This window comes from Stegodyphus dumicola, chromosome 11 (genome assembly GCF_044657685.1).
Source record: "Stegodyphus dumicola isolate Sdum_Otavi_A_Nest chromosome 11, ASM4465768v1".
In the NCBI taxonomy this organism is placed as follows: domain Eukaryota; kingdom Metazoa; phylum Arthropoda; class Arachnida; order Araneae; family Eresidae; genus Stegodyphus; species Stegodyphus dumicola.
Window position 1 is genome coordinate 42,415,299 of NC_140778.1, and position 27,275 is coordinate 42,442,573.

The following is a 27,275-nucleotide window of genomic DNA, read 5'->3' on the forward strand; positions in this document are numbered from 1 at the left end:
AATATTATAGACTTATTCAATATCCTTTTTACAACCAAAAAGAAAAAGATTAATATTCCTGCTAAAAGCGAATTTTTAAAAGCCTTGACTGAAATCAACATGCCAATGGACTATATCAAAAATAAAAATTTACAGAATCATGATGTTAATATGAAAAAAAAAAAATATTGCATGTTAAATCTGTAAAACATATACGTTTTCCACGAAAATGGGAACCTTATTAAATGAATAAAATTATTATTTTTACATATAGACTCTTTCTTCTCTCTACAATCAATATTTCTTTTACATCGTTTTTAAATGTTATGAAAAACATTCATTTCACCAAGAAGCTTTTACCTTTCAATACATTTATTTTCGAAGAATAAATTTCTGTATTATACATAAAATATACTTGGAATTTTCTTTCATTAGTTAATATCAAATTAACAGCAATATCCATTTACTGACATTTGATATACACGTTTGCTTTAAAATTAAAACTAAAATTTCAATATATTTCTATTAAAAACATAAGAAAAAAAAATAGTCATAACATCAACCAAACACAGAAATTTAAATAGAATAGCTGTACTTATATCAATGCATTTTTATAATCTTCATAACATTTCGATTCAAAAAACCTATCACAAAATAAATGAACAATTTTTTCCTGCCTTAAAGAATCTCTTATATTTTTAAAATTAATACATAAAAATATATCTTCACCAATATAATTCATCAACACTTATCGTAATACATTCTTGTCTTGTCTTGTTTGGGAAGGACAGTCTGTCCGGCGTCATATGTATATTACGTTATCATGGTAAGATAGGTTAATGGAAAACTCTGATAATCACTGAAAACTTATTTGAAAGAGTTGTTATTCTTAAGTTTGACATTACATATATGCATAAGGGTAATCTTAAAAGCATCATCTACTTATCATGATACAGTAATGGAAAATTTCTAAAACTCTGATAATCATATGCGAAAGAATGTATTATCTTAAGGTTGTTGTTGCTATTCCAAGTTTGACAGTACATACAGAAGTGAAGGAAGATCCTTGATAAGCGTTGTAGACTTCACGTTATCATGATAAGGGTTAATGGAAGTTGAAATCGTATTCGAAAGAAAGGGTTATCCTGGTTCAGATTACACAAATCTGGAATGTTGGAGAATATTCTTTAATCCCTATAAAACGCTGTGTCAGAAATGGAAGAAGTCAGTTCGCTCGACAATCTCGGAAAGAGCAAGTCTTCCTGATTAATATTTTCTAAATTGAAAATGTCAACTTTTGAAAATGATGTTGCTGGAGATCTGATAATCAGTATGGTTCCGGAACATGTAAGTTTTTTTTTTTTTTTTTTTTTTTTTTTTTTATAAAATATTTTATTTTGCAAAAATTATTTTAGGGTGGATCATTCTTTCAGGACCTCTTATGTGAGGGAAAAGTTTTAAAATGGATTATTACAGATTAAGTTTTTCATTTTGTTAGGTATGTTTTACATGATTTACGGTGTGAATTTTTAGTATCAGTGTATATTTTGAAGTTTTAGTACATCATTCGAAAGTTTAAACTTATAACGTGAACTTAGTTAACGCTGATAAATGTTTCTTGAAGAGGTATTGATATTTAATTACATGTGTATAGTTGTGGTTTTTTATATTATATTTTCAGTTTTATGTATTGCATATAATTTGTAAAGTTGTTGTGTTTTAAGAAAGGTAGCGGTACGGTATCAGAAAATGTAGTATGTTAACAATAATCCTTCTCCGTTACACGCTTAAGACATGAATGAATCTTAAATTCTGAAATAACTATGTTTCTCAGTACTTGAAATGCAACGTAAATCCATGTATACATTAAATGTTAGAAAAGAAAAAATATTGGTAGTTAGTTAAATATTTTAGATACACACTTTCTATTGAAAATATATTCTTGTTTTGGGGTAGAAGAATTCTATTTGTTATCTTTTAAGTAAGGATACAATTGGCAATCTTGCTTTGTGACTTTAACCAGCTTTGCACACGTGACCCTTTTGTGAAGAGTTTCTACCTGATCATTATCAGCGATCGTTTCCGTATTTGTAAAGATTCTCACTTAACTGCTCGCTTTCAGGGTATTATTCACTTATTCAATAAATCATGTTTTTCCGTATCTTTGAGTTAAATGCGAAAGGATTTAAATCTTGAGGAAACTATGTTTAGTTATATCTGTTATGTTTAAGCGCGTTATGTGAAATAGTTGGGGTAGATGAGAAATTTTTATTACACTTTGCGTGACGCATATTTATATAATATGTAACATACACCTTGAAAAGATGTATACTTATAGGGTTCCCCTTTAATTTTCCTAGGTCTGTACCATCTGTTCTAAATTCTTTTCCCGCAAGGAGAGTTTAACCAGACATATGAAAACTCATATCGGAGAAAAAAGTTTTACTTGCGATGTTTGTTAGAAAGCATTTGCAAGAAATGGACATTTGAAACGTCATGCTTTGACCCATATCAAGCCTTCTAAAGAACACTCTTGTAATATTTGCGACCAAGTGCTCACTCAAAAGAGTGAATTGCTACAACATGTGCGCACGGCTCACTGCACTAAAAGGAAGGTCGATGCGCTCTATCGTCCCGTGAAAAAAATGAGGAAAGAAGGTGCTTTAAACGTATTTAGTGTACATACGTTTACACCCTCTGAGGAAAATGCGTCCGACTTTTTGTTATGTTTTGAAGAGATGCGCCCCCAAATTACATCAAAATTACAAGAAGAATTAGCCGACAAATCCGCTATTAAATGGTATGTCGTGGCAAAAGTTCATTTAACACGCACAACACGGGATGGAGAATTAGACGCTATTGCTTCCCACTTCCGATCTAAATGTGCTATTGAATTAATGGAGGAAACTGTGGAAGGTCATGTGGAAGAGGGATTTCAAAAAATTCTGAAATCCTTCGAAGCATTTACTCAGCGGGGATCGGGATGGATTCTCGATAAAATAAATTAATTAGATTTATGTGTGGCAAAATATCATCCGCTCGCCCCCAGTAGTTACATCCCCCTTCCCAAAAAGCTGGCTGATAAGAAAACCATTTTAAATATCCAGAACATGGACTTAAAATGCTTCGTATGGTGCCTACTAGCACATAAAATGAAGATTGACCGGAAAAATAACCCTGAACGAGTTAGTCATTACATACCCTATGAAGCAGATATTAAATTAGGCGAGATTCAGTGCCCCGTTCCAGTCACGAAAATATCAGTCATTGAAAGACTGAATAATATCCGTATTAACGTCTTCGGATATGAAGATGATGAAGTGTTCCCCCTCTATGTATCCCCTCAAGAAAATGAGGACTGTATTAATTTGCTCTACATTTCTAATGAAGGAGGCAGTCATTATTGCCTCATTAGAAATTTTTCGCGGTTAATGGGAGATTTAACACGTCATAAGGCATACACCTTTTACTGCTATCACTGTCTCCACAGATTTTCAGAGGAGCGAAATTTAAAAATTCATATAACGTTCTGCAAAGAACACTCACCGCAGCATATTAAAATGCCTTCAGAGGAAGATAAATTTCTTTTATTTAGAAATCAACATTTCCAACATCCAATTCCATATATCATATATGCTGACTTTGAGGCTATCGTCAAAAAAGTGCATACATCGGAACCGAGTCATGCTACCTCATACACACAACCCATTATGAAGCATGAAGCTTGCGGGTACGCTTACATCATAATAGGTCCCGATGGCAAGAGTTTGCCATCGGGACCTGCTCACGTGTATCTAGGATCAGATGCCGTAGATAATTTTCTGCAAAATATCATCCGTGAAAAAGATGAACTTGCGGAAACATTAACTCACATCGTTCCATTAATTATGACACCACAACAAGAGCAGGACTTTTTAACGGCTACGATTTGCAATCTGTGTAAGAAGCCTCTTTATAAGGATCGCGTTCGCGATCACGATCACTTGACGGGACATTACAGAGGAGCATTACACAGTTTATGCAATCTGAAATATCGCTTGCAGAAAAAGATACCGGTGGTCTTCCATAATTTGAGGCATTATGACGCTCACCATATAATGCAGGGACTGGGAAAGATCGAAGACCATCAAATTGAAGTCATCGCTACGAATATGGAAAAATATATCACTTTTGCCCTTAGCAAGAAACACAATAAGATCAAAATTTCTTTACAATTCATCGACAGTTTCCAGTTTTTGAATACATCTCTTGAAAAACTGGTACAAAATCTGCCTGCAGAAAAATTCAGCATTTTAAAGGAAAATGTAAGAGAAGGGGATCTTTCTCTTCTCTTGAAAAAGGGCATTTACCCTTACGATTACATCCAGTCCTTTGAGATGTTTGAAGAGACGGTGTTACCACCTCCTGCCGCCTTTCACAATAGTTTAACGGACGAGGAGATTTCAGCGTCAGATTACGAACATGCACAGGCAGTATGGAACAGCTTCAACATCCGTACAATGGGGGAATATCACGACTTGTACGTGAAATCAGACGTTTTACAACTGGCAGACGTATTCGAAAATTTTAGGAAATTGTATTTGCAATTTTATGAAATCGATTGTGCTCATGTAATGACATCACCCGGTCTGTCCTGGCAAGCATGTTTAAAAATGATTGAGCAGCCTCTAGAACTTTTAACCGATGTAGATATGCATCTCTTCATTGAACAGGGGATACGAGGGGGAATTTCAGTGATTACAAAGCGGTGGGCGCAGGCAAATAATCATTATATGCCAAATTACGATTCAACAAACCCAGAGAGCTATATCATGTATCTAGATGCAAATAACCTGTATGGATGGGCGATGTCGCAAGCATTACCCTATGGCGAATTTGAATGGATTTCTGCGGAAGCTGTGACCCCTGAATGGATTCTTTCCATTAGTGAAAATTCAACAGAAAGTTATATTTTAGAAGTTGATTTGGAGTATCCTCCTGAACTACATGACGCTCATAATGATTATCTTCTCGCACCTGAAAAGTTAAAAATTAATTTAGAAGATCTTTCTCCTTTCTCTCAGAACATCCTCCCCTATCAAAATTTCAATAGCCAAATTAAATTAATCCCCAATTTGAAACATAAACAAAATTATATTGTGTATTATAAGAACTTACAATTTTATTTAAAGGAAGGTTTGAGATTGACTGCCGTACATAGGATTTTGAAATTTACTCAGAAGGCCTGGCTAAAACCATATATTGATTTTAATACAGAACAACGCAAGAACTCAAAATCTGCTTTTGAGAAAGATTTCTTTAAACTACTGAATAATTCCATCTATGGTAAAACTATGGAAAATATAAGAAACCATGTTAACGTGCAACTTGTGAATGAACGGAAAAAGGCAGAAAAATTGGTAGCATGTCCCACTTTTAAACGATTCGAAATTTTCAGTGAGAATCTTGTTGCAGTGGAGAGATTGAAAAACACCCTCACTTTGAATCGACCAATCTATGTAGGTTTTGTGATTTTGGAATTAAGTAAAATTCTGACGTACAACTTCCATTACAATATTATAAAGAAGGAGTACGGAGAAAATGCGTCATTGTTATTCACTGACACAGATTCTCTCACGTATGAAATTCGTACGAAGGATGTATATGAGGATATGAAACATTGCAGCGACATTTACGATACATCAGACTATCCCCCTAATCATCCTTTTTACAGTCAGAAAAACATGAAAAAAATTGGATGTATGAAAGATGAATTTCCATCTAAATTGGTTTATGAATTTGTGGGTCTGAGAGCAAAAATGTATTCCTTTTTATCGGAGACGGGGGAGAAGAAGACGGCAAAGGGCGTTTCACGTCACGTCATGCGAAGTAAAATCCTGCATGAGAATTACAAGCACTGCCTTCAAAACCTGCAGTCTAGACGTGAGATTCAATATAGAATTGCAAGTGAAGAACATCATCTTTTCACTCTTCGCCAGAATAAATTAAGTGTCTCCCCATTCGACGATAAAAGGTATATTTTGGAGGATGGCATCCATACAATAGCGTACGGTCATTATAAAATAGAGGCTGATAAAGAAAAAGTATATTAATATTTTTTTGAATGTCATCATTGGTCAATGACTTCAGAGTGGAGTTGTGGGAAGGGGCTGGCACCTGGGAATTCAAAAAAAACCCCATGACTGTGAAACTGTGAAGAGAGACCCTCAGGTGTCAGAAAGCTGAGGCTTTCGATAAAAGCCCATGTGTATGTGTGTGTGTGCGAAATTTTAATGAGTATTATGTTATTCTTTGCAATATTTTTAGCAGTTATTTCTTTCCAGAAAAGCAGATATTTTGTTTCAGGGTTCGATCCTATATTTTGAATCATAGAACATTTTCTTAATAAAAGAAACTTCTAAATAAATTATTTTCTTTTTTCGTCCCTAGAGGACGCCATGACCCCGTTGCCAATTTAAAAAAACTAACTTTAAATGAAAAGCAGGAGGTCTACAACTCAATCAGCAATCTACCAACACCTCAACTCCACTCGTGACCACGCCTCCTAGTGTGATGACGTTGCCTTTGGCCCCGCCCTCTGTGTGACGTCATTGGCCACGCCCACACCCCACACCACGTGCAGCAGAACCCGCATTTTCTATCTACTTTTGACAGCATAAGACTGATATTAACGTTATAAACACAGAAACATCTTTATTTTCGGAAATACTAGAATAATAAACATGTTGCAAGAATTTTAAATAATCGTAAGCTTTAAACTGATACTCGTTGAAACCAGGTCTGACGTCACAGCAGGAGCGGCAGCAATTCGCGGCAGAATTAAAAGGCGGGAAAATTTTTAGAATTTAGAAAAACACTGAGCAGCAAAATTTAGGGATGGCAAAAATTTTGGAATTTAGGTAATATACAAGGCAGAGGCATTTAGAAGCTGAAAATGTTTTTTAATTTAGTAATGCACCGGAAAGCAAAATTTAAAACCTTCAAAAGTTACGCCGATCGGCAAAATGTCTAGCGCCGGCCATGGTTGCAACGCCTCGACGTATGCTATCATATGTTAGAGGTTCTGAACTTTATTAAGTAATCACAGTAATGAGCAAAGTGTTTTTTATTAAATATAAAAGTAAACGAGTAATAAAATAAATATTATCATTCTTTTCTATACAACTTTCCCTTAACTTCATTTATTATTAAAATTATTGTTATTATTATACCAATACCAGCTACTTATAGATCTTTCACTACATATTTTACAGGCGATAGCTGAATTCATCTCCCGCAGTAATCTATACTATAATAAACATATATTTAAATAGCTTATTGTTTCGTATATGTTTGAGAAAATGGACTAATTTTCATAACAGCAATCTTACAAAAAACAAGCAATTTAAATCCGAATAAAAAAATTTTATTATTCTAGAGGGCGTTAGCCCAGAAGGCCTATTAATTTCGTTTTGGCATTTTGCGTCGATTCACTTTCTGCGTTGATTCACTTTTCAAACTGTTGCCATCGAATATTACAGCCCTGTATTATATTTAAAGAAATTAAATAATGAAGAATCTTCATAAATGTATGTATGTTTCTCGTATTGTGATAAAACAACGGTACTTAGAGCCATCAGATTTTGAATAACGTCTTCCACCAAATATGGGCATCTGGAAGCCCTAATTTGGAATTTGTTTTATTATCGATTTCATATTTTGGAACACTGTAAGGAATTCTTGATAAACAAACTCAACGATTTCAAAGTGAGCAATGATAATATTGTACGGGGGGGGGAATTATCTGATACGCTCATTTTAAAATTATTTTGCGATATTGCTGTTGAATTGAATTCTATGGTTTAAGTGCGAAGAACATGATATTTAATAAATGAAAGTAACACACAAAACCTTAAAATTAAGCGTAATGTAAATGTAATGTTTTCAGATTTTATCTATTTTTCTTCTCATTAAAACTGCAGTTGTGACATGAATACCAGCAATTTTTCCTACAAAGTCTCTCTATAAAGATGTCTACCTCAAGGTAAATAGCTTTTCCGTGCATTTCCATTTAACTTTATCAAATCTGTCTATAAACACAGACATCTAGTGATTATCTAATCAGTATAAAAACGTAGTCGTTTAATACTTATGCGTAAAAAAAATGTTATATATATTTTATTACAGTGTATTGTAAAAAGTGTTGCTTAGACACTGTCATAAAGCAGTGAATGAGAAGGAAAAAAAAAAAAAAAAAAAGAGCTTGTCACTTTCTGTACAGCTGTTAACAGGATCATTATTTTGTTTTCAAACAGAGAACGAAATTTTCAGAATAAAGAATTTTCAGAGGATGAAATATGTCGAAAGAAATTAATGGTGTTACCGCAATTTAGGTTTGCGAATTTTAAAAAATTCCATACAATATGCACAAATCTATAACAATCACATGAATGATTTTTAATACCTAATTTAGAAAACAGACCTGATATTTGATCAATATGCTTTCAGTTTTATTTTCTTCTCTGTATTGATAGATTGAATACGTAATTCAATTAAACTTTTCCTTGAAAGCATCAATTTCATTTGTAAATGTTTTGCAATACTAAATACTAATATTATTAAAATTCTCAGCCTTAGTAAAAGGCCAACCACTGGCAGAGTGAATAAGAGTACTGTAATTGTGTTAAGCCGGCGTTAAAATCCCAGAGAATGAGGTGGCTACTTAGTCGTTTTTGCATTTTTTTTTCCCCATGAGCAATGCGAACACGAGCTAGTTGCCCTTGAAAAATCCTCCTCGTATGCGTCTTTTGCCTTAGGGAAATAGCCCTCCAATGCTATATCAGGTGCGCCGCAAACTCGGGAAAGTTTATGTTCTTTCATTATAGTTAAATAAAAAAGCAATCAAACCCAATAATACTGTTTATGGATGTTTCAGAAGTTATTCAAGACTTAAAAAAACATACTAATAGTGCCTTTTGTTAGTAGAACAGACTACTACTATTTTATTACTAGAACAGAATTTTTGATAGGATTAAATTAGATCAAGAAAATTGCAATCTATTGGCTATGCATTAAAGAAAAACAATTAATTCCAAATTATCATTCATTTCAACATGTTATGGACAAATCTTTAATTAAAAAATACGTATTTATAACAAAAACAAGATCAAAAGAGGAAAATATTTCAATTTGATTGTGAAGAAGTAGAAAAATGCAGTAAATTTTTCGTATGCTTTAAGAATTTTTCAATTTCATAGTATCGACCTAGCGGTAATGTCGCTGAACTGGTAGTTTGACCTAGGTTGAAATCCTAGTGAAGGGGTAGACTGCATGGGAGTTTTAATGGTTTCCTTTTCTGTAGCGTGAATACGAGATATTTTCCCTTCAGAAGTCTTCACGAAAGCATCCTTGTTCATAGGCAGATATTTTTAGTCTCTTAGTTAAGAAGAATCGTAGGTTACCTCACTTGCGTAAACAAACGAAAGTGAGTTCTCGCTCTATATTGGCTCTTATAGACTTTTGCATTGATTTAAGTTTAATGTAAAGTTGAACGTGACTGTAAAATTAATTTTTTTATGTCACAAATATTAAATTTATATAGCATAATCATTGGTACGCAAGTGAGCTAACCTGTTCTTCTACGGACTTTGAGTCATTACGGCTTTTGATGCTGCAGACGTGAAAAATGTACATTGCCCTTTGCCGGGATTCGAACCTTGGAGCTCTCGAATACGCGTCGAGTATGCTTCTAATTACACCGCGATGGATTACGTAAAGGTGGGGGAAAATACCTTATTAATTAAACTAACTATCATAGTGTTCAAACTCTGCTATTCTATTCTAAGCAAGGCATTGAAGAAAGTTGCTCTGCAGTAACTCTTATTCTCGAAGTAAAGGAAAACAAACTACTGAAATATTATGTCCTTTGATAGTAATCAATTTTGAGTTTTCCTCGTTTGAAAATATAGTTATTTTAAAGAATTTTTTTTTTCTTTTATCAAAATAAACGATCTACTGTTTACTGAGATCAATGTACTAGGAAAAAGAAACATAATTTATCATATCAAATATACATGAAAACAATGAACAAATTAGAACTCACTTCAGTTATCTGCAATCAATGCATATAATCTCTGGGAATACATCAAAGATGAATGCATTGATTATATAATGGAATTCACGGATTTATATAAGATTAAAAGCACTTCCTTCATTAGGGACTTGAAAACGATATCTAACGACGCAGGTGTGGAATTGCAATTAAAAAGCGCATAGGATAAGCGATTTTGTAAAAGAATAACAAATATCATAAGCTTGAATTATTTTGTCGGTTATGGAACTTAGAATTTCAAAATTGTGAACATTACTGATAAAACAGTAATAATAATAATAATAATAAAATAATATTTAAATAATAAATTATAAAATATTATATATATTATTAATAATTATTTAATAATATATATTATTAAAATAATAAATTATGCAATAAGGGGCGTTTTTTTTTAATGTTTTGTGCGTTACCTTTATTTATTAAATATCATGCTCTTCGCACTTAACCATAAAATTCAATTCAACAGCAATATCGCAAAATAATTTTAAAATAAACAGATCTTTAGAATTTCCGATTCAGTCTCGCGCGCTGAAGGTGATTTTTTTTTTTTTTTTAAATCCCTTACAATGTTGTCATTTCTCGCTATGAAATTGTTGAGTTTGTTAATCAAAAATTCTTTAATGTCTGACAAAATATGTCTGACATAATATAGTAAAACAAACTCCAAATTAGGGCTTCCACAAAAGTGAATCAACACAGAAAGTGAATGGACGCAAAATGCCAAAACGAAATTAATATCCTTTCTGGGCTAATGCCCTTTGGCTAAAATGAAACTACACAAAATGATTTTTTTTTAATTTATCCAAGTTATTTACATTTCCAGAATAAAAGAAAAATCTGAAAAGTTTCAGATTTTAAATTACGTCCAAAGGGACTTTTTTTTAACATTTTGTGTGTTACCTTTATTTATTAAATATCACGTTCTTTGCACTTAAACAATAAAATTCAGTTCAAGAGCAATATTGCAAAGTAGTTTTAAATTGAGCATACCTTTAGAATTTCCGATACACAGTTCCGCGCGCTGGAGATAAAAAGGTTTTTTCTGTACAACTTTGCCATTGCTCGCCTTTAAATCGTTTAGTTTGCTACTCAAAAATTCGTTAAAGTTTTACAAAATATCAAATCGATCACAAAACAAATTCCAAATTTCAAATTTGGGCTTCCACATACCCATATCCGCAGTAGGATTACGTCATTCAAAATTCGATGGCTGTATGTACCAATGTTTTATCACAATGCGAGAAATATACATACATTTATGCAGATTTTTCATCATTTAATTTTTTCAAATATAATGCAGGACTCTAACATTGGGTGGCAACAGTTTGAAAATTCAAACTGACATTTATAGTGAACCAACGCGAAATCGCAAAACGAAAACAATAGCCTCCAAGGACAAAGCCCCTTTGGACAAAAAAGAATATTAATGAAAAGACTTAGACATTATTCTTTAAATTGTTAAGCATTATTCGTTAGATTAACCTTTGAAAGAATTTAGGGAACAACGTAAGAGTTTCACTTATCATACAGTGTTAAAAAATCTTTACTGTCCTTTTTTTGTTTGTTTTGTTTTTAGTTTTTTGTTTTGTTTCTAAAAATTGTTGCAACAAACTGTAGTTTTATTCTTGAAACGTAATTCTAACTTGAAACAGCTTGAAAAAAATCTTCAAATGAAATGACAGATACTTTCTCACGATTCTGAAAATCAAAAATATACATCGTCTGCATCTTTCTTTTTGGATACAGGGCCAAGTCAAAATTGCTTGAACGCGGCGGGGGCGGGGGGGGGAACAGAAGAAAAGGCAGGGACAGCCTTTTCTTCCTTCCCATTCTGTCTGTTTCATTGTGACTGAGGGTAATAAAATTTCCCGCGCTGCTGGAGAAGTTGTCCCTTCATCTAAATTAGGTTGCAATAATTGTAACGTTTTGGTCCCCCTTTTTTTTTCCTTTTGAAGGATTTTCTAAGCTTTCACATTAAAGAAAAATTCTGATATTTTGTATTTCCTATCTGTTGTCTAAAAGTGTGTAATACAGAAGATGTAAATCCTTAGTTCAATTTCAATCAAATTTAATCATATAAAAATTATTATTTTCTTAAATCACTGAATAATAATTTACGATAAAATATCAATCATTCGTATAATGGCATATTTTAAAATTTTTACGTCGTTCGTTTTAGAGTTTCGGATGACCTCTTGTTGTCCATCCATTAAAAGTATTATCCACTGAACGATGAGTGCGCATTCAAAACATAAAAATTTTAAAAAGTAGATGAATAAAGATTTTAATTAATTTTAGAAATAGGTATAGTCTACACTAAAAATGGATAAAAAATATTTGAGCTATCTTATTCCAAAAGTGTTAAATTTCTAAAAGCATTTCAAAACATTTTTGATTGTTGCTATGATAAAATAATACGAAATACCAAAAGCAGATTTTGGTTTTTGAAATAAATTACTATCATGAAACTACATTTATAATATTCTGTTGCACTCTGATGACCATACTTTAGATACTCCTTCCAGTTTTTAAATTAAATGTTGAATAGAATTGCAGATATAAATTTATGCACAATGAGAATGAAATTTGCGTATGGTGGAAATAATCATACAATACTTGCCACCAAGAATAATTCTATGTAACAGAACAGTACTTCAGGTTCTGCATATAAAACTGTACAATGTTAGTTATATTATAAAATGTTCAGGAAACATCAAGAATTTCACTTTATTTGTAATCATTCTCATTCAGCGTTGCAAGTAAATTCATGGTAATCATGAACTCCATGTGTGCAATTTCTGCTCAGTCAATGGATCATTTTCAATTATTAAATATCCATTCATTATATATATCATTTCCATAGTAAAGTTCTCGTTTTCTTCTTTACTTACTCAAAAAGAAAGCTAGAAAAGTACATCGTTCGAGAGTCCTCCCTTTTTGAGGTATATTTATCGAATTCCATTAAATTATTTGTCTAATGTGTAGTTAAGAGCTGAAGGTTAAGAATTATGCAGTTAAGAACTTTTTTGACTGAGTCAAATTTTGAAATAAATTTCTGATTTGCTTTGCCAATTTCAGTTGCTTCTGCAGAGTCGTTTCTGCAACGCTAGTACAATATTTCACCGAATACGAGTTTTTCCATTTGGTATTTTTATTCTGACAGAAAATTCAGTGTGGGTCCATAAGGTTCAAATTTTTCTTTGTGTTTCTAACCACATTATTAGATTTAAAAAGACATGGAAGTGCTTCAAATTACAAAACGAACAAAAGTGTAGGAAATTAAAAGATGCAAAATGAAACGTATTAAAAAATCTTTTTAATTACTCAGTTTTCAGAACGTCATTGGACGCCTCCGTTTAAAATGTAACTAGTGGGTTATCAGGTCAGGGTATTTGGATATGACAAAGCACACGACGGCTGTCCTAAGGGAAGGTATATTTTCGAGGACGACTTGCTCAGCGAAACTAGGTCGTATTCACATTACACAAGCAGAAAGCCACAAAATGGTCTATATAATAACAACCCGCTCTTCTGCACAATAACCTAGATCGAACTACCAGTATACAACTCTTTACTTCTCGACCACAAGTGGAGCCCCTACTCCACAGATCACGTGATTTAACGAAACAGAAATTTTTTTTCATTCTTGATTGTTCGCTTGACTGGATTTGATGCACACAAAGGCTACATACCTAAGGGAAGGGATGCCTTCATGGAGGACCTTTTAAGGAAAATTAACTCCCATTCATGCTATACAGTGGGAAAATCGCTTTTCTTGTTGAATTGAAATTTTAAGCTATAGCTATCCTGGGTAAGGAAACGAAATTAAATAAAAGAACTTACATAAAGTTCAAAATATATACGTTAAAGTACATGTGTTTTAATTATAAGCGTTTAAAAATAATGAGAACAAGCATCCTTTGAAAAGTGTTGTATGATTTTGACTTTAGTATCATATGATCAGAACTGTTGGGATAATTTAAGAATTATTTTTTTATTTTTCAATGCATTCTGATAAAACTTGCATATTAAAGATTTTATATATATATACATATGCATGTATATGTAAATTTCCACATGAGCATGATTTCAAGTATCATATTTTTGAATTTTCAATATAGCAAATTAATAAGAAGAGAAGCATGCCAATATAATAGTTAAAATTTGTAAAAAAGTAAACTTTAAATTCGCGTAGATTTTTAAATAAACATTTATCAATTTCAAGAGCGAACAGGCATAAGTCCTTCTTCTTCAGACGCGAAACAGATTTACTGAAATTTGCCTGCTCAAGATTGCTCTAGAAATCGATAGTGTATTATATCCTTACGTATTTTTCCCACTATCGTTTTAGCTGCAGGCTCCGTAAATTAAAAAATATTCCTGTAACTTTCCCCTTCCTCAATGCGTTTAAATTGGATTCGTCCACGTCGTGATTGTTTTCATCTTATTGACAAAAACAAATCCCTGCAAACTACCTGTGAAGGTAACGCCGAAACTTTCCCTTCTAACTCTTGAAATTTATGCCTAATACAAGAACCGACGAATAACAGCGAAGTAAACCCGAACTTACATTCACTCTATGATTTATCTAAGTCAGCTACACATTCCTCTTCTCTAATTATTTACGGATGTCTTGGAGCCTAGGAGTAGCAGCGACATCTTTAAAAACGGGAAAGCATCAGCTTTAACACTGTACAGAAAAAAAAAAAAAAAAAAAAAAAAAAAAATTTCTTATTTAATGTCATATAATTTTATCTAACACGATTCAAGACACACTTATTTCAAGGCATTTTAATTTAATTCTGAAACTATATTTCCGTTCAAGAATGTGTTTCTAGAATTTATAACAAAAAAAGAGACGCTTCTTTAGGGAAATGTTTAAAAACAGTTTTAACTTTGAAAATACAGCATCTTAAAACTGAATTTTAGTTTTTTTCAGTGCACTAAATTAGGCAAAATTCTTCTCAGTTCTACGTTTATTCGCACGATAGTTTTAGTCTTAATTTTCATTTTAAGTTAGAAATACTTAAAGCATTAATAAAAGAAAGTGAAAAAAATTATATTTTGGAAGTTTTCTGTGCGTATGTACGAATTTAGAAAAATTTCAAGTAATTTATCGTTTTTCAGTACATGATTTAAAATCATCATTATAAACTTTTAATATGGAAACGGAATTTTTAATAAATAAAATCATTCAAAAATCTAGTTAGTAATATAATTTATCTGAAAGGAGTTCATTTATGTGCCGGCTTTTAACTTTAGACGATCTTTTATCATTGCACTCTACTTCATGACACAGTTTTCTTTCCGCAAATATCTCCAGCGACGGGGGGAAGGCATTGAGGGTCTTAATGTAGCAAAGAATATTTTATTTTTATCTAAAAAAAGTATTTATAATAACGATGAATAGGAAGCTGAGAATTAAAGTTAAGATTTTGGTAGGAAAAAAAGAAAAATGCAGAACTTGTAAAAACTGAATGGTATAGGAAAATTTTTAATTTAATATTCTATCATATAAATTCGTTGTGATCAGCGTTGAAAGTTACCATGTAAAGAAACATTTTTGAAATTCAAATTCATCTCAAATAGATTTATTCAAGTTCAATGTCGTTGGAAAATATTCATGTTAACGTCATTCAGAAAAGATTATTGATTAGAATATAAGTTGAAGTAATTAAAAGATAAAATAAGTAAAATTAGTTGTTTATTAAACTATAGGCTAACGTAATGCATTTTATTTAGTACATAAATTGTGTACGTTTTTATTTGTATAATGCGATGAGTAGAAAATTTTGATGACCGCATCTTTTCTCTGGGCCTAATTATTAGTTCTATTCTTCTTCTTGCTACGTAATACAAATGAGTAATGGTACAAAGTTATGGTGGAATCAAAACGTAATTTTCTATAAATTTTTGGGTGAGGAAATGACTACAATTTTTATGCAGATTTTGTAAAATATTTTAGTAAAACACGGAGAAATAAAAGTAAATAATTTTCCAAATAAAAAACTAAAAACGCAAAGCAATATCAATTTCAAACACATATTCATAAAGTACGTACGCTGTTTAAAATCTGCTTAGTTACGCAGCCAACACGGCGATAACCACTAAAATCTGGTATACATTCAATTAAATCTTTCTTGCCATAACGGGAGCCTGCTGGACAAAAGGACATGGACACGTCAATACGCCCCGCTGAACGACGGTCATTTGAGTGGTGGGAAAGCAACTAAAGACAGCGAAACGTCTGCCGCTTTTAGCTTTAATCTGGATACAGAATGGGCAGAAGAAATAGTAGAATCTGGTTTCTTTTCAAGATTTGAGATGAAGAGATTTTAGTTGAGTGTCTCGGCCACTAAGATGGTTAATGGCGGCTGTGTAGTTACGGTGGAACAATTTTTTGTGTAAAATGGGCGGATGTGCAGCTATTAATTGTTCAAATCATTCACGGAAAGGTCATACATTGGTAAAATTTCCTAAAAATGAAGAAAGAAGAAAATATGGGTAAATAATTGCCGAAGAGACAATTGGAAACCTGGTCCAGGGGCTGAACTTTGCTTAGTAAGTATAATGTTAATTATGCCTTCATTTAGAGTTTATATCTTCTCTGATGTTTATAATGTGCAAGTAAAGTGAAATCCTTGTGTACAATAACCTGAGTATCTGCTAATTTCTGTAATAATAGCTATAATTAAATTAGTCTAGGGTTAATGTACCCGTCGCTAAACATCGCCAATGTGGATGTTTTGAATGTGGGAAAGAAATTTCTCTTCTAATATAAAGCGCAGATTTTGTTTTCCTGTGCTAATTGTGGAATTTATACTAATGTAACATGAAAATCATTAGCATATTGAAATTTATTAAAAAATAAATAATAATTTGGAAAGTCAAGATAAAATCTGAATGTTTGCTAAAGATATATGTAACACTATACTATAGTTGCAATATCGTTGGAATGATATATAATTTTTTTCTTTATTTTATAATCACTATTGTTAAAAAGTTAGATGAGTTGTTTATGCACGGTCCCTACTACTGTTTCTTGGTTAAAATAACTTCCAGAATTTTGACATTGACATCTGAAGTCAATAGAATAAATTGAATAGTGTGAGACAAAATATATATAATCTGACTTCAATAATTGCAAGGATTGTGCAAGTTTATTTATAATCACAGTATTATACAATTTGGCAATGGAGTAAAGATTTAGAAATGAATGCAGAACATTCAAATTATTATTTTCTTGTTTGTAATATATAGAAATATAGTCTATTTTCCAGTATAAAATTTCAGTTAAGTTTTACTTAAAATTATGGGAAAGCAGATTTGTTTCATGCATGATCTTTATAATACTCGTATGAAATGAATGAATTTTAATCTGTAAATAATTTTTTTGTTAATATTGAAATGCGTTTCTTTGGGTACATTTTTAGGCACTTGTGGATCATGTCAGACAACATGCAATAGAAAAAAGATGTCAGTGTGCATAAATTTTCCCATTGTGTTACTTCATTTTATCTAAATTTCAAGGATAATTCTTTTCATTTTTATATGACATGTTATCAGTATAAAGGCTAGTGAAAATAAATTGGTATGTGTATCTGTTTTTGAAGTGTAATGCTTAAATAAAAAGATGGTGTGTGTTTCTTCATTTAAACAAAATTTCAAGGATAGTATTTTTCAGTGTTGTACTGTTTGTTATTTCTCAATGTAAAGGGTAACAAGGGGAAAAAAAACTAGTATGGTATATCTGTTTTTTAAGCATGATAATTTTATTTATTTCTTTAGTGATGCATATATATAGAGAGAAGGTGTTTGGTCCAACTAAAGTTATAATAAATCTAATTTTACTAGATCTCTCCCTCCCCTCAGGTGTAGAAAATTTTCAAGTGCAGAAAGTTTATTTGCAGAATTAATTCATTTCTCATAAACTTATTATCATTAATTTTTTTATATAACATGTTATTAAGTTACATTTGACTACTGTGTAATAAACTTGTATTTAGGGCAAAAAAATAACTATAATTTTGCATCTGGTGACTAATATCATATGCTTCTAAGAATATTATTTTAACTTTTTCCATAATTTTTGTATTTCAGGAACATGAAACTGTTATTTTGATATACTTAAATAATAAAAGCGTGTATCTGAATCAATTAATGGATACAAATATTTTACAGTTATTTTTAGAAGATATTTGCCATATCGCTTCTAATAACTCATAAAGTATGTTAAAATATAGGTGAATAATTTGGTGCAGAATTCAAATTTAGGGTTTAAAATATAGTGAATCATAAGACTAAATGATTTTTATTGTCATGATTTGCCTGGGCTTAAGAATGTACTTTTCGCCCGGTGGAAATTGTCATCAAACTGTCCTGAACAGGCTTTTTGTTGATAATAACTTCCAGGCTTATCAGTACCTCCTTTTGGTGTGTGCGTATTTAATTATGGCAAAACTCACTAGGGCTATCTGCCTAAGAGGAGGGATGCCTTCGTGGAGGACTTTCTAAGGGAAACTGGCTCGTATACACGTTACACATGGGGAAAACCACGAAAACACCCATGCACCCAGCCCGTTCAGTACCTCCTTTTGAGTGGAGGGTATGCAAATATAGTACCCAATTTAAATTACATTGTGATTGTAATAATATTGTGGTATTAAATAAGTGATTATAATTACAATTTATTTAATGGCATTGTAATTATATTACATTGTATGTGTGAACTCTTAATTTCATTACTTTATGCAATTATGTTGTAAGTGCATAATCTAATTGCAATAATATAATCTATTCACAATTACAAAATAATTATAAATGCAGTTACATCTTAAATAGAGGCCATTTTAATACTTTTAAATTTTCGCAAGATAACTTCCCATTAAGGTTCATTTGGAGGAAACTATGCAAATACTAAAAAAGAAGTTATGCTAAATTTACATATTTTGTACAGTACTTTCTTGTTATAATGCTGTTCAATATATCTTCAATACTTTTGTAAATTTAACGACATTCTTTGCAATCACTGTGGTGCTTTAAAAAGAAGTTTCTTAGTTATGCTTTCTAATAAGAATGGGTTTAAAATTAAGTATTACGTATAATAACTAGCAGTTAAAAAAACTTGACTGCGTGAAAATGCTGTTGCTGTGTAAAATAAAAAATAAGCTTTCTTTTATGCTTTGAAATGAATTACATGTGCTTAAGTCGTCCTTTCACAATTTAAGAATGTGGTTAACACACATTCTTAAATTGGACAGGTTTTATCTAAATTATTATTATAAAATATATAAACTATGAATTATTTTGTAACATAACTCAAATTACAAAATTCATTCTATATATGTTCAAAGTTATTATCTTTTATGGAATAACTTTTTTAATTTAGGTAAAAATTGGATTTTTATAAGTATTACAAATACAGTGCAACACAAAAGTGATCTGATTGGAGAGGAAGAAGGACTTTTTATTACGGTTTCTAGTTCGTATTTATATTACATTTGGGGAAAAGCATCCAAAACACAGAATGCTGTACTTTCTTCTTCCATATATGTTATGAAATATTTCACACATTTAAAAGAAAGTGTTTCTTCAGAGTCTTCCACAATTATTTCCATATACTTCAGACTTAAATGACAACATATTCTTAAGTTATTTATTTAGTATTAATTTACAGTGTTTTTATGGAAATTTTTGTTAAAATATCATTAAGATAAATTTATTTGCACACTCTACGCTTTAACTATTTCCCCATTTGACACTATTGTAAGTTTTTATTCATATCTTATTTATTTTAGTCTGCTAACGAAACTGAAACATGTAAAGAATAAGTTATTTTGAATATGTTTACAAAATATATGCGAAATTTTTATTTAAGTGAAAACGTCTATATACTAGTCGAGAATTAATAAATTATCCGAAAAGTTTATATGCGCTGAATGCCACGCGTCTATAAAATAAATCTTTAAAAAAACAGCAGACATTCAGCCAGCGTGTGCGATAAACGCACCAAAATTGGCAGCGCGTTCACTCCCTCGCCAAGAGAGAAAAGTTGGTGATTCAGCCTGGTTTAGAGGAGCTTGTTTTATCACGTTGTTGCCGGAACAAAGTGTTTGCAGCTACAGTTCTGAGAAACGGCCTTTGGCGAAATAAGGTTACCATCTTCACCGGCAAACAGGCTGAAAGCCAAACAAGAATCAGTTATCGCTCAGATTGGCGAAAGTAACGTTTCCTTTCAAGTGACATTCGCTTCTTCATGTTGTTTTGTATCGCTCACACGCTTTTCGTTTTAAACTTTATTGTTAGTAATGGAAGATAATAGAAAGGTGATTGCTATCAAGTTAATCACTTTGATCTCCACTCTGGCACTTCATGTAAGAAAATAAACACACTTCTGGTTCAATTACATCAGTAATAGCCAAATTCTGTATACACCTAAGAATAGTTTAAAAACATGTGCTGGATAAGTCTATTTATCACACATCGCTCATGAGTATTTTCTGTTGTCTGCATTTCAATGAAAATTTGATGGCTCACTGGAAAATTTGTGACCTGGTGAAAGCATTTTCTGACTAACTTTATGGCTCATAATTACTGTTCTGTCCATTCAAATGACAAAAATCTATATGGCTGATATTTACCTCCTCACAACCAACAGATACTATTCAGCAAAATGAAGATCAAATAAAGCATATGAATACATGAGCAATCAAACATGTGCGAGTTGTTTACTGTCCCATAGAACACTCGGTAATATACCTAAAACACATTAATTATACCTACTCTAGAAATTAGGTGTTCACATCATGAGTTTGTTTTATGGTTTAGTTTATTGAGATTACAGCAAAGCACACTAGGGCTATCTGCCTAAGGGAAGGAATGCCTTCGTGGAGGACTTTCTAAGGGAAACTGGCTCGTGTACACGTTACACATGGGGAAAGCCACGAAAGCGTCCATGCAGCCAGCCCGTTCGCAGGATTCGAACCTCGGACCGAACTACCAGTGTTCATCGACTTTACCGCTCGGCCGCTGGTGGGCTCAGTTGGCTTTATGTGATTACCGCAAAGCCTCGAGGGATAACAACAAGAGGGATCCCTTTGTAGAAGATTTTTTAAAACTGGCTCGTATACCAGTTACAAATGGGGCGAACCAAGGAAACGTCATGTAGCCAGCCCGTTCACGGCATTCTAACCTGAGGCAGAATTACCAGTGTTCAACGACGCTTCGGCCACTAGTAGGCCCGTGCACTTAATTGGAAAGTGCAATTCATTATGTAAACAGACATGAAGGTGATAATCAGTTGTGCACTTTTTTAAGTAATCAAATGTTATAAATGCACAGCTGTTGCATTTCTTATTATTTATTAGTCATGTTTTTATTACGTATGATATAATTATGAATTAACCCAATAACAAAATGTGTACACTCTTTAGTACTCAAATACTCATCAATTATTTTTCAACTGATTATTACATACCCATAATAATTTGCAAAGAACTGATAACTATAGTTGCTGCCAATTACATAATCATTATCTGAATTAAAAGTAACTTCAAATAAACTTCTTGGCAATGTTCATTTTTGTATTCATACATACACATCTAATAAGTCATATATTTACATACAGATAGAGAGATGCGATGTTTTAGAAGTTGTTAATATATATTTATTAGTATTAATGTAATGAATAAGATTTATATTAATGAATGTATATACAAATGTTTTTCATCATGCATAATAATAAATCCATAAATTTCTAATGTTTCAATATGTAGCATTTACAATAAAAGTATAGTTTCTAATGTATTTATAATTCAAAAAGTATTTCATTAATGACATGAAAATAATAGATAAATTTAATGAGTATTCTCATTATTACATAAACTATGCTTTTCTCTTTTATGCATCTTTTATGCTGTTTAAAATGTGTCACTGATTATGCAGTAAACAATTTAAAAGATAAGTAATTAGAAGAAAAGCCGCACATATACAAACGGATTTTAAAAAATTATTCAACTAAAATTTAAGAAATAAAATTCTATTATATAACAGTGTTATAATACACGATCAGCACGAAATACGACAAATTTGGCGAACTTTTGGCTACGAACAATTTGTAAGCAAATCCGAACTGCAAAAACGTTGTAAAATACTGTCAACTCTGAAATTTCCACGATTATATATTTAATCAATATATACACATTTAAAAAATGACTCAGGCAGTTGTATTACAACAAAACAGCAATAATTAAATCGGCCTCTATTTCCACCATCCATCACTTCACACTGAGAGCCATCGCCATATTGAAAGTTACCCGTGATCCTTCAGAAGCTGACCTTTCGTCTGATTGATTGAATGTTCGAGGAACACGTCTCCAGCCGGAACATTTTGGGAAAAGTTTTAAAATGTTGCTCGTAGCTGGGACACGTTCTTCCTAGCTAGACGAAACATTTCTCGGAATTATCCTGGGTAAGCGCGCGCGTCTATAGATGCGATAACAGCATAGTTTACGTGTATGTACGATTTTGAAAAACGCGGCAAGGAGTTTGCGATTCTGCACTTTTCCCAATTTTGCAGTTAATATTTGTCATGATTAAGCAGTTTTGTTACATAAAATTTCTAGCATAAGTGTAATTCGGCTAGTAGATTGTTGGAAAAAGTGTTCAGTAAATAAAAAGAAAAGAAACATGTCTTTACTTCGTGAAGAGAAATTGGCGGCGAAAAAAAAAAAAAATAGAGGGTTGCTGTAGCAGAGTTGGTCGCCAAATTTTCGCCAAAAAATCGTCAAGCTACCATAACCCAAAAATTAACCATTTTTTTTTTGGTTGCACGTGTACGCCAAATATAAAAATAAAATGGATACTACATGCAATTTTGAAGGCGATGATTGGGTAAATGACAAATCTATTTATTATTATTATTATTGTGTGTTATTTTTCAAAAATACCTGAATTTTAGCGAGTTTTAAAGAAATTTTTTTTTTAGCTTTTAACGTGTATAAAACTGGATTCATTTATTTGTATGAATTTTCTTGTTATTTTAAATTGCAAAATATCTAGTCCAGGGTTAGAAAAAAATCAAGAATACTGTCTTTACTGTTCGTACAAATAAGCAACTGGCTTAGCTTATTTAGAACTTTTTTTTTCCTGGTAAAAATTTTCTGGCTTCTGTCTAATGCTTTTTTAACATTGACTCAAAATAGTCTTCCTTCTTATTGGCTTGAGTTTACTGCCATATCAACTTGATGAGATATGAATCAAGATAATGATGGGCTTTGGCCCTCTTTTTTTTTTTCAACTGTGCTTCTGGCAGAGTCCCGTGTTCATTCTGAATTTTGGGTGTGATGGATGTTTCGGGATCTATAAACTTACGCTTATGTTTCATTGTATTATACAGAATTTTAGCTTTTTCTAGTTCTGATTTGATAGCCTAGCAATCAGAATACATTTTATTTCTTTTTTGATAATTTTCTCGATTAAAGTAGAGGCACTTTTGTCAGGCAAAGCAGTAAAAATGTTTATTTTATCTCATAGAATATCCCTCCGAAAACACATTTTATAGGCAGTAAATGTTGAGTATTATTTTTTTTGACAAAGAAACTTTCGCAAACTTCTATCACATGTCCTTTATGATCTGTTTTCTTTTCTTCACCCATTTTCTAAAACCCATATTTCTTGCATGTAACTAATTCAATCATGCATGTAATTTGTTAACCAATAGGTAATTTCATTGGATCCAAATTTTTACATATGACAATGTCCGGCAAAATGCCATATTTTTGAAGTATTTGAATGGCATCTTTTTTGTTTGTAGGTAAATCACAAATATTCATATTTAGAAAATTTTACTTAAGCTAAAATGTATTATTAAATTGAGTATAATAATGAGTGAGTATAATAGAATGCTTTCAAAAATCTCAAAGAGCATTCAGGGTAGGCCACATTGATGCCTTTCATGCATTAGCTTGAAAAATTAATTGCCAGTGACTTTGCAAATTATCTCCAAAGTGGGCAACGAGTTTATGACTTTTTTTGCAGGGTTGTGGGTAGTCAGAAAGTGCAAAAAAAATTTAGTTCTAAACATATAAACATTCTTTGAAACGCATGTGACTGTTATAAAAGTAAAATTTAAATATTTCAAGAAATTATCTTATGTTATTGGCAAGTTTTAGGGAGCTGCTTTTTTTTTTTTTTCTCAAACTGATTTTACACTTTTATTAAATATTAGATTATGCTTTATAATAATACATATTGTGAACACTTCTCGGTCATTCATAGAATTGTATTATTTGGGTGAAATCAGTTGTACATGTATTTTCTGTAATTTATTCAATTATTAATTGTTGATAAACCCTTAATTTTATTGATAGTCCTCAAAGGGCAAGATTAAACTATTTTTAACTCATAATCATCAGCATGGGAATTTCAGTTAATTATAGATTGTTTACAAAATGTTATATTTTTAATGAATAATTAAAAGGCATTTAATTCTAAATAATATGGATCCGCGGTAACTGTCTTCCCAGCATTGTGTAGAAATATACATACTTAGGATTTCTAAGTAAATAATTGTAGCTGGTAGAAAAAATAATTTTATTTTCCATCCGAGACAAACATGATTAATTACAGTGTGACTTCAGTCTTCAGTAATATTATTAATTAAGAATTAATCCTTTATTAAATATGATATATTTTAAATAAATAATTAAAAGAAAGGAGAAATTAGTAGGATGGATAGTTTATTAGAATGGATTTTATTAGAATGGATAGTTTCAGTAGGCTCTTATATCAAGATTGATTTTTAAGTTTAGAAGTTTCAGAGCCCTGTGGAAGGCTACTAGGAAAGATGAGGGAAATAAATGATTAAAATAACTAATTAAAATTAAAATTCAATCTTATGTGAATAAATAAATGACAATTAACTAAATTAACAATAAATAGTTAAATAATGAAATGAAATATCAGATCTCATCATATTTGGGGCCCTAACTGGAATTGAAGCGTCACTCAAAAACCAAGACATAGAGATAAGTATATTATACTAGTAGTAATGTACTACTACAAAGATCATTCTTTTTCCTTCGCATTAATGAAAAATGGGTAAAATGGTTATAAAGCAGTACTAATGAGAACAGACAGAATGATAGAAAGCGTATGTAAAAAATGTTATTGAAGAAGTTCAAGTTAAAAAAAAGGGAAGAAGAATCTAATCCTTTCTGACTGTAGTCTCTTTCTGATATAATTCTACCTGTTAAGGAAGATGTGATAGGGAAAAAATTTTCCCTATACATTTAGAGTTTACCTGAAAGCTGAGAACAAATGTAAGATTCTGTATAAAGGGACCATCCTCCATGTTTGGTTACATCATTTCAAAAGTCTGCAGGTGCTCTTTTTAGCAGGAATTCTCTAATACTGAATGTGTCTGAGCTGTTTGTCCATTGTAAATTGCAACATATTTTGGTATATATAAACAAGGGTTGGTACTTACACATTAGCATAACCACCATATAAGAAATCAGCAAATTTTCAGAATGTGCCAAGCTCTGGCTGCCAAGTCATAACAGTTCTTCAGTCTTAGTAAACAGCATTGCCATTTTCATTATTCTTTTTGCACTATCCCATGTTACAACAATTTTTGTAGCAAAATCATGAAGTTTCTTTTTTTTTTTTTTTTTTTTTTTTTTTTTTTTTAACTCAGTTTTAATATATATGCTGATAAGATTTGCATGCAAAATTTCTGCAGGAATTTCATTGCAAAATCATAAAAGGAAAAATTGCTTTGAATTTTGTCTTAAAGCAATCACCATATCTCATCACAATTAAAAAAAAAAAAAAAAACTCGTTTGTTGGTTTACTGATTGATTTTTCCTTTAAATATAATGTAGAATATATATGCATGCAATTAATAAAATTTGCAATTATAAATCACCATTCCTTTTCGTTTAATAAAAAATCAAGAAACTTTACCAAGGTGGTTGTGTTATCCCCTTTCGTGTTTGTTCTGTTGTAAATTTTGAGTAACTGGAGATATTAATATATTTTGTAGATTCATGGCCTGGATACTTGTAATAATGTTTGCAGATCAGGCTAAATTTTAGCAGCATCTAAACACTATAGCAAGCAAAAATTTTAGCCTATATACTGCAATGCACTTGCCAAAATGATTTTCATGGTTTAAAGAATATGATTTGAGAGAAATGGTGAAATCATAAAAACTTTTTTTTTGAAATTGCCCATGGTGTTCATTAATTGCAGTTGACTTTGCTTAGTAGAAAAATATAGGGGGAATAATATTACTAATCATTTTTAGTTTTAAAAACATAATTTCTTGCAAATTTATCTATTTATTAAGCAAAATGTAACCTTGGTTTTTCTTTTTTTATTTTAAGGGAATTTAGAGAAATGTTGAAGAAAGTGAAACTGTAGGGTAAGTAAACATAATATTCTTTTCATATTGAAGTAAATTAATTCTGGATAAACATTGCTATATATATTAATATATAACTTAATTAATATACATAACCAAACTGCAGCTGTCAGTCCTCTTAACTGCCGCCTGTGAACCACATGACGCTCTTTAGCCCTTAATTGCAACATCCTTCATTCACCTCAACTGCAATATAGCAAGCAAAAATTTTATTTTTGAAGTACACTTGTATTTTGAAACAAAAATTGTGTAAGGATATGCTTTTTTTTTATTAATTACAAGAATAATTTAATTTTATTAATATAGCTTAAACTATTTTACTAGTAAAAAAAAAGGGAATATTTTTATGTGAGTTGCAATAGTAGTTATGTTTAGTTTTAAAGCAAATAATGATCACAGAGCCAAATGTGAAAGTCATTTAAAACATAATGCATTTTAATGCTTTCCCCTCTGGGGTATTGTTATCAAGCTATTGGTACAGTAATTAAATCAGCATGTTTCCCAACCAACAATGACACAAAGTTGAAAACTTAAAATAATCTCATAAAAACAGTTGGCTAATCTTTGGAATATGGTAACAGGTAGTTTGATGACATTTTGGTAAGGCGATAAAGGTTACTAGCTAGGACTTTAGCAGTGTACATGGATAAAGCCAAGAGTGTGTGCAATGCCATTTTTGTGCAATTCTGGGATGGCTTTTTAAGTGAAAATAGGTCGACGTGTACATGGATACCATGTATGTGCAATTCTTGAAAACGCGGCAAGCAGTGACTCTGC

At 31.5% G+C, this 27,275-nt stretch overlaps 1 long non-coding RNA gene across 1 annotated transcript; it reads left to right on the forward strand.

Moving 5' to 3' along the window:
• The first annotated feature begins 16,222 nt into the window (after window positions 1-16,222).
• On the forward strand, window positions 16,223-18,429 carry LOC146993906 (uncharacterized). Its single transcript, XR_015043828.1, has 2 exons — window positions 16,223-16,633; window positions 17,506-18,429. It is a non-coding gene; the product is annotated as an uncharacterized LOC146993906 (long non-coding RNA).
• Window positions 18,430-27,275: the final 8,846 nt, after the last annotated feature.